We start from the raw sequence: 9,828 nt of genomic DNA on the forward strand, positions 1-9,828 counted from the left end.
GAGGAACCTGTCGTTATCCTTCAGATTATTATTCTATCCGTGACTTTGTCCTCACGTAAATGAGCGAAGTCGTCCGAGGGCGTTTGTTACATTAAAAAACGCACCAATCTGCACGCGACACATTAAAGGTGAAAAGTCAAAAGGCTTTGCGGATTCAAACCGGGTTGGCCGTGCCAACCCTTGGCGTTTTGGCGAATTTCGACCATAAGCCACAAAACAGGAAGCGCCCTATGACTTCAGCATTTGTTAAACTCTACAGAATTTCCCCAAACTTGGTGTGAAGATGTTATCGACCAAGACAAACAAAAAAGTCAGAATCATGACCTCAACTCAACAGGAAGTCTTCCTTTTTGAATTTTGGCAATTTGCAGCCTATGTAAATGAGTTAGACACAGTAAGGTCAGGGAACTGCTGCACTCCCTGACTTGTGGGGGGATGCGAGGGCGCGATCATGTCCGCGTGCAGTCCTAGTTTGGTGTTTTAATTACAGTTGTCCACATTATTATTTATGTCATTTTTAATAAATGTCTGTTTTTGATCCTAATAGATAAATTTTGCATCATAAATAGTATTATGAAGTATACGTACGATATCACGATGCAAAATTGTGTTTTAATTTTAAGCTTGTGCTCCTGAGCATGTTTTTTTTTTACGACTTTTTGTCCTCTAGACCGGCCCCTCGTGACCAAAATACACGCTCATTGCAATCTATGAGAGCAAGTGTTATTTTCCATGACTCTACCTTTGAGGATGAGACTGAGAGTCAAGGTGGCGATGGTTTGGTCACGTGCAGGAGGAGGGGGGACACGAGGACATGGCAGTTGGTGTAACAGAACAGAACAGAGGACACGAGGGAGAGGACAAAATGTAGGCCGCCAGCGTGGGGTGACCCCTAAAGAGAAAGAGCCGCAAGAAGACGAAACAGGAAACAGGTGTCGAGGCTGACGTTTAACTCCTCATCTGATTCTGAGAAAGATTAAAAACAGCAGTTACGAAACACAGGTGGGGTTTTTTCTTCCTTTTCTATGAGAGGCAGAAATATGACTTTTCTCTTCTTCCATCAGGTCACCGTTTGTCATGGAAAATAACATTTTCCATCTCTTTGCACCTTTGATCACATACACATTCCTGTAGCTTCATACTAGGCCATTCACCTTTGACCTACGCACTTGTAGCTCTTCCCAGATATCTCTCTGGCTAGCATATTTACACCCTTAGTCTAAACACCTAGCAAGCTGTTATACCCACACAAAACCTGATTCATAGACCTGTTTGGATCGTGGGACCCAAGGTCATCTTCCCAAGCTGCACAGATAACCCTTTAGGCACAAACACCTACTATACATTACACAGAGTCATCCTTGACTGGCTTCTGCGCAGTTGTTTGCAGAAGCAGTTAATCAGGTGTCTCTCTGTCTCTCTCACTATGATTTTGTTTTTTAAAGCTAATTTTATTGATTATTCATTTACATACAAAAAAAGAGACATTTTCTAAATTTCTTCTTTGTCCATTCAAATGTTTGAATCGATTCAGACGCTATTTCCCAGACAGTGAACGATCCTCGGACATTATTGTTATCCAGCCACAGTTGCTCAAGCCTTGTAACTACGTTACTATTACATATATTTACGAGTTAAGGGGAGCAATCAAACGAGGTAATAAAATCAAAGCCCTCAAAGTTCCTCTTCTTCTATGGGGTTTAACGGCAGCTTGTATCCATGATGTTGCGTTACTGCCATCTCCTGGAATTAGAAAACTCCTCACTATCCAGTCCGACATATTCTTTCTCTTACGACGCTGCCCTCTGCTGGTAGTTCCCGTCTTTGTTGTTTCTGGCCGGCGACGTTTGAGGCGGGACAATCGCGGTAATGGCAGAGGCTACACCTAAGAAATGCTAATTTACTTTGGCTAAACATAAAGTAGACAAAAGACCACATAGAAAACGGACTGAACCTGAGACAATTCTGTTTACATGACCGTCTACTATGAAAATCCATCCAATCATCCATCTTCAACTGCTTATCTGAGGTCGGGTCGTGGAGGCAGCAGCTTGAGCAGAGAAGCCCAGACTTCTCCCGGCTGGTTCGTCCAGCTCTTCCCGAGGGAATCCCGAGGCGTTCCCAGGCTAGCTGAGAGACAGTCTCTCCAGCGAGTCCTGGGTCTTCCCCGGGGCCTTCTCCCAGTAGGACGTGCCCAGAACACCTCACCATCTTAACCAGGTGTGCTCAATGCAGAGGAGTAGCGGCTCCTGGATGACCGAGCTTCTCACCCCGTCTCTAAAGGAGAGCCCAGACACCCTGAGGAGGAAACCCATTTCAGCCACTTGTATCCGTGATTTCGTTCTTTCGGTCACGACCAACAAGGTCCCTGTGAGAAGCTCAGCTGACATAGGGCAAAGTCGAGTCACACCCTGGACAGATCGTTAGTCCATCGCAGGGACACATAAACAACCATTCATTCTGACTCTCACTCACACCTACAGTGAATTTATAATGTCCAAATTGCCTTGTGCCCACATCTGCATGTCTTCTTTCAGCTTTTTCCTTTAGGGGTCACCACGGTGGAATCATCTGCCTCCAGTATTGTTTGTAAATCTACCACCACGTACCTAGCAGAATGAGCATTTTCCTCATCATAACAGCTAAGCAGAGTTTGTGAATTCCCGCATTCACGTTGCATGACTGCCTTCACCCAAAACTTAATTTCTGGTGCTTGGCCTCCTCTTCTCCTCCATCCTTCCCTGAGCCGAGGGTCCAACAGCAATGACGTGGAGACGGATTCATAGGACAAAGGAGAAAATTAAGGCAGCGCTAACAAAGATGACAAAAGAAATGAGGCAGTATATTTCAGTGAACGACAGCGCCCAGTTGCTGGACTTTTTGGTCTGCTTGAACAGCTTCTCTGTGCGCCTCCGCAGATGGAAAACGACGATCGCCTCCACGTCGACATTCTGCTCGAGCAGCATACACTTCAGCTTGTCTCCGTACTTCTCCTTCAGGTCTTGGACGACGACCTTGGCCAATATCTTGGCCTTGCTGATGTCCGGAACTTGCTCGTAAAAGACAGCAAGTCCTTTTCTTGTTTTTTTCACAATGCGTGAGATGTGGAAGACCTTCTCCGCCTCAGAGAGTCCCTTGAGAGCATGCGTCCTCTGGAAGATATGGTAGACTGTCGTAGCGAGGAACAGAATATCTCGTGTCTCTGCATTGACCTTCACTTCCTTTTTTTGTGCTCTGGGAAAAAGTTGAAATTTCATTTTGTCTGCAGATCTGTTGTCTCTCTCCTGCACCTCTTTGGGGTTATACAAGCTCTGTCCAGCTCTATGTTTAAAAATTGTTGATAGCAGATGATGTCACAAACATGGAAGGCACTGATGTCACTAATATCAAAGGAAGAATTCTTATTCGTTACATCATACCGTTTACAGAGATTGCTATCAAGATAAATCTACTTTTCTTTTGTCTTGCATGAACCCATGACTAATGAGCCTATGGTTGACAAGTCGTCAACAGCCAGCGAGTCCACAGGCGGCGAGCCCAAGGCTGGCGAGCTCACGGGCAACGAGGTGCGGCGCGGGAGCCCGCGGCCACCGACGCCATGGCCATCAATGGCCCAGATACAGAGTAGACTGTCCACACAGTCTGAGGTCACGGACGAGGCCACGGACAACGAGGCGCAGCGCCAGAGCCCGCGGCCGCCGACGCCGTGGCCAACAACCACCCAAGTGCAGAGAAGGCTCTCCATGCAGGCCGAGGGCACGGACGACGACGCTACAGATGACGAGGCTCAGCGTGCCAGCCCTCACTCGCCGAGGCCGTGGCCGACGATGGCCCAGTTACAGATGCAGAGAAGACTTAAGAAACAGCAGCAGAGCAAAAAGAAGGACGATCCATGAGGTCTTCTTCTCTGGGCTTAAACAGCAGTTTGCACCCTTAGTTAGAAAAGTCATCATATTCCGTCTTTCTCCTCATTCTCCTGTCTTCCTTTCCATTATAGAGTTCTAGCACAACTCGGCTCGGAAAACAACACGACTGATACCAAACCGAGTCCAGTTGGGCCAAGTAGTGCTAGAACTGTGAAGTGGAAAAGCGCCATTAGAGTTGCTTCCTTAAAACGTCCGTTAAGGTGGACCTGAGGTATAAAACTGTGTTTCCTCCAAGCCGTTTGGTACGTCGCGTTTCCTTTGTCAAACATTGAGAAGGGAACCAAAATAACTCGTCCGTACCCTCAGTTTTTGGCACCCGTCTGTTGGTTTACCAAGCAGAATGGTCCGGTTCCTTCTTGAGATGCCTCTGCTCTGCCTCATCCATTCATTCCTACGGGAAGTTTTTCCGTTTTTCCTCGTGTTTTTGCTGCAGTTACGCAAACTGCTTTTTGCTGTATGATTTGTTGAGGTTTGCACAGAGGAGTTGCAGGACAAGTTTTGCTGGGGAGAAGAGAGGTTATTCTTGTCTTGAAAATAAACTACTGAAGGTTCTCCGGTGTCAGGGTGTTGGTGATCTCAGGAGTTCCTGCTGCACTGCTCCCTTAAAAAAACAATACATCCCTGCATATGAGCCAAAATTAGCCAATTTGGCTGAAAAGCTTCATGTCGTTAATAGTGCAGAAAAGAGAAATTAAAAGTCTTTACTGAATCAGTAAACGCAAACAAAACATGGAGCTAAATAAATAAAGTGGAATTTACTGGTTGAACATGATGTAAAATAATACTTGTATTATTACATCAAGTTTCTCTGCGTCTGCTGCATTTTTGCTTTTTTTGAACAGCTGTTGGTGATAAATGGAGACGATTCTACATTCACCACCGCCACCAGAGGGCACCGTGGCCAAGGAGGTAAGAGAAGCTTAAATCAGTTGAAACGTTTCAAAGTTTTTACAGTGCGTCCTAACACTGTCATTGTTTTGTCGCAGATGTTAAATAAAAAGATGAAAATAGTAATTGTGTCATTGTGATGGTTAAATGTGTTGTGGGGGAGATGGGGGGACTACGGGTCGGCAGCCCAGATCTTGCAAGGACAGTCGGGGTACTATCCTTGCAAGATCTGGGCTGCCGACCCGGAGTCCTCAGAATCAAGAGGTTTTGCTAAGTCTCAGGTCTCACAAGATCAAGGCAGCATCAACGTTATTTTAGACGCATGTCAGAACGACGCAGTGTTGGGCCACACGGACCAACGCGGAGAAGAAGGAGGTCGGAGTTCTTACTACTGTGAGGACGTTGCAGACAATACAATCCCCCTACAATTCCGCAGACCGGAACTGTAGGGGGACCAGATTTGCAAAGTTCCGCTTTAACCCAGACGCCCCGCACAAAACAATCCAGACTCTTCTCATGTGTCGTTCCACGCCCCCCCTTCTGCACTTGGATCCACCTCGACACTCTCACCCTCTGTCAGTCCACTGTTTCCATCTCGTGGAGTTCTTCTCTGTAGCTTCTTCCTCTTTTATAAGTTGCTTTGTATAAAAGTGTTTGCTAAATGCTTAAATGGAAATGTTTAGGACCAGTTCCAGTTCCCGATACCCACCTCCACTTTGATGTAAGGTCACCCAAGGACCGGGACTCCCAGACGTCCTTGAAACACTTCTGGATTGTTGCGTCTTCATTTTTTTCCACTTCCTTGTTTGTTGCCTGTTGAGTGTGTGAATAACTGCTGACTACACAACTAATTTATTAAAAGGAAAACGTGTCTGTTCTTACCTGACGCCATCGACATCAATCCAAAACAAACACCGGTGTCACATAACGGCGTTTTTCCATGATACAGTTCAAGCACTATTCCACTCTCCTTCAGCTCCTGCTCAGACGAGAACGTCAACAGACGTCACTGAAGAGTCATGAGTGCGACGTCAAAGCCAACAATGTCCAACTGTAGATCAAAGTTAAAGACTTAAAAATCCTGAAAACATGCGTTCATCTGCAACATTTAGCAAAGCAAATGTCTAAAATTTCAATATTTAACAGAGAATTTCCAAGTTTAAAATCTGAATCCTCAAATTTATATCAGATTTCTGAGACTTAATTCGGACTTCCAACATTCAAAGTGGGAATTTTGAGATTAAAGTCAGAATTCTGAAAATTTTAAATTAAAAAGTTAAATCAGAATTCCGAGATTGAAATCAAAACAGGAATTGTGAGATTAAGGTCAGAATTAACTTCTGAATCCTGAAAATTACGTCAGATTTCCGAGACTTAATTCAGACATTGAAGAGTCATGAGCGCGACATCGACACAAGAATCAAAGCCAACAAAGTTAAAAAAAAAAAACAACTTAAAAATCCTACTCATAATTCCAAAATCAACTTATAATTTTTTCCCAGCTATGAAGTCACAGAAACCGGAGTCGAGGCACAACTGTAAAAAAAAAAGCGTCAAACATTTCATTCTCACATTTTAAAAAACAAATGACACCATGTCGGGTTTTTCCATGAACAATAAAAATTATTGACGTACATTTTTAAATCATACAATAAAAAAACAGAAACAAATACAAGGCAGAGGAATGATAGAACGTCAATGTCATTCTCACATTAACAACAAGAACCAGTAAAATGTGTCGGCTGATGATCGCAACCCTTACTTCTCGTTTAAAGAAAACACGTACACACAAGTGCAGAGACAGACAGACGTCTGACAGCGTCCGGCCTTTTTTTCTCATCTTTATTTAGTGTGGTTATAGTAAGAGCTGTAATCTGCCTCAGCGACTAACTACGTCACAGGAAGTGCGCAAGACTCTTTCACATAAATCGCAACTTTGACGCGCTGTATCAAATCTTTACGACGGGGAAAGTTCGTATGTACGAACGAACCTACTGTGTTTTCCTCTTTAAGATGCTTGGAATGAAAAATAAAGCTTTAAAAACCAAGACAAACCTGGAATGTTTCTGATTAGTAGAAGAATATTTACTGTTGTTTTTCTGAATTTAAGAAAGGTTAAATTTTACTCAGTTTTTTCTCAAATTAATGAGATTCTTGCCTTGATTTTCACACATTGACAGATTCTCCCGTTTTTCAGTAAAATTATTAACTTTACTGTTGGAACTTGGGATTTTACGATCGTTCTGACAGAAATCGGAATCTGCTGCAACGATTCTTCGTTAATTCAGAAAAACTTCTCCAAAATGTGTTGTTTTTTTTTTAAAGGAAAAAATATCTCAAATTCAGGAGATGAATAAATGAACTGCAAAAACACTTCTGTAAAATCAGCTGCTGTCGCGTTAATCAATGCTCGGCTTAAACGTTTAAGTCTTCTGCAAACTGTGGGAAATAAATGTTCAAATGTGATGTGAACGTAAACACTTGTTGTTGTTGTTGTTTTAGCATTATTTGATAACATGTTATCACCCACAGAAGAAATTATTCCGTATTTGTAAACAATATTTAAGATATCACAAAAATCTCTAGATGGTGGAAAAGCAAAAAGGCCAAATTTCAAGACCTGTTTGCCAATTGTTATAAGGCTGCAATTACAGCAAGTTGTTTGGTCTATAAAACATAAGAAAATGTTGATCATTTTTTTCCTAAACCTAGAAATAGTGTTTTCAAACGCCTTGTTTTTGTCCAAAGATATTTCTTTGTTTTTATGGAGCAAAGAAACCAGAAAATGTTCACATTGAACATGAATCGAGGACGTTTTGGTGCGTTTTTGTCCACGATCTTTATCTTTGCCCAAAATTACCATAGAACATTCCCGGGGGGGCAGACGTAGAAACATCGCTGAGAAACCACACAGCTGATCACAGAAACACAACACGTCATCATGCAGTCGCCATCTTTTAGCAACTCCTGCTTTAAAAACACACTCCCAAACTTTTGCCATAAACTTTTCCATGACTCCATTTGTGCGTCTGCAGATACGAACCCTGTTATTTCTATAGAACGGCGTCTTTAAAGCAGCGGCTAACGCGTACATCTGTGCGTCAGTCTGAGTGAATCCAAACAAAAACAAACAACAAACACCAGCCGACAACAACACGGTTCCTCTCGTACTGCTGCACACGAGCCGTGGCTCAGACCCCGGAGCACTGTCCTCCTGTCCTCCTGTCCTCCTGTCCTCTGGTCGTAAAATACAAGACGGACGGACGCCAGAGATAAAGTCAGACCTGCTCCACAGGCGAGGGGATTTGTTTTGTATGTAAATACAAACTGGGAAACGAGTTCATCTTTGACACAAACGTCCTCCTCCGTCCTTCATCAACGATTTAGAAAAAAAAAAGAGCAGTTCCGAAGGCTTCAGTGAAATCACGAGAGAGAGAGCGGAGTCCGATTGTCTTTAAACATCAAACATCTTCACAACACGGACGGTTGCTTTTTTTTTTAAGTGATGAGTAAAACAAAGAAAAGAAAAAACAAACTTAAAAATGTTGAAGTTTTAGCTGCAGATGCTTTGCAAAGGATCATTGTGTTGGTCTGTGTCACTGAGAAGAAGCCGAATCTTCACCTTTGACCCTGTGTGCCACCAAAAGATGGTTTCTGATTTATACGAACAAACGAAAAAACAAACCGGTGCCTTAAGACTTAAGACAAAGTCGATTTCTCTGTTCTGTGGACCTCACATATGGAAGGCCATCGCTGCCATAATTACCACGTTTAGGAACAGTCAAAATTTGTTTTTAAGGTTATTTTCCATTTTTTAAGTCGGAATTTTCACACAGATAATGGAGATAAAATATTATACGCAAGATATTTTACTCAAAATGTCAAAAATTTTAATATTTTATCTCACAAATTTCCTCATTTATGTCAAAATCTGGGGTAAATTTCTACTTAGAATTAAGTAGTATTTTTGAATAAATGAATGTCAGTAAAAAAACGAGTTTTTCCAAGTATGACGACATGTTACTAAATCAAAAAAAAAAAAAATCAGTTTGTCAGTTAAATTTTTGATCGAAAGTTTTCTCACATGTCAAAATCTGGATAATTTATTTACTGACAATTAAGTTATCTGAGAATTAAAATATCTGAATTTAAGCTTTTTGAATAAATGTGAAAATATCAGCAAAAATTTAAACTGAAGCAGTCAAATTAAAATTTATCAGCGTTCTTTTAAGGATGACTTTTTACTAAAACAAAGTTTGTCAGTTACATTTTAGCTCACAAATCTGGATACAATGTTTACTGAGAACTAAGATTTTTGAATAAATGAGGAAAAATATCTGTAAAAAACAGAGAGAGACTAAAGTGGTCAAATTATAATTTAAAATTTTTTAAGTACGACATTTTACTAAATCAAAAATAAGTCAAAAATGTTCTCTTCAGTCTGTCAATGTCTCAAATTTTATCTCATTTATGTCAAATCTAGCCAAAATTTTTATGTAGAATTTAAGTTTTTTGAATAAATGTGAAAAACAATGTAAACTGAATTTTGAACCTTTTTTTTGGTTTGTTTGCAAAGTTTAAATTGTTCCTCAATGTTTATTTTGTTCCTAGGATTAGGGTTACGTTATGGTTACATTTGTCCAGACAGTCTCGTGTCGTCTTCTTGGACACGTTAGCTGAAAAAAGAAACGCCATCTCTTCCTCGTTTGGCCTCTTCTTGTAAAATTCTTGACTTCTTCTGCTCGTTCTTTTTGACTTCACAGATCCTCTGTATTTTAGTCTGTTAAGTTGACGACCTATCACACGGTTTAGTTTAGTGAAGTTGTGTTGACATCAATTAAGTGTTTGCAGACTCTTAAAAAGCCTCTGTCTCGCTTGGGACTTTCAAAGTAAAATACTGGCGTAAAAACTTGAAATTGTGGACAGATCTGTCTTCAGAAAAGGTCACCACAGATGAAGAGTCCGTTCTCAGGAGGCACCGGTCCTGTGTTTGATGGTCTGAGGGGACAGCGCT

The 9,828-nt window shown here is 41.7% G+C and overlaps 1 protein-coding gene across 1 annotated transcript in view; it reads right to left on the reverse strand.

The window, feature by feature from the left end:
• Positions 1-6,607: 6,607 nt before the first annotated feature.
• LOC131446296 (spindlin-1-like) overlaps positions 6,608-9,828 on the reverse strand; it is a 20,484-nt gene continuing 17,263 nt past the window's right edge. Inside the window, exon 7 of the mRNA XM_058617443.1 lies at positions 6,608-9,828. This exon is cut by the window's right edge and continues 281 nt beyond it. The gene's annotated coding sequence lies outside the window, so the exon portion shown is untranslated.

Source organism: Solea solea, chromosome 19 (genome assembly GCF_958295425.1).
Source record: "Solea solea chromosome 19, fSolSol10.1, whole genome shotgun sequence".
Lineage (NCBI taxonomy): Eukaryota > Metazoa > Chordata > Actinopteri > Pleuronectiformes > Soleidae > Solea > Solea solea.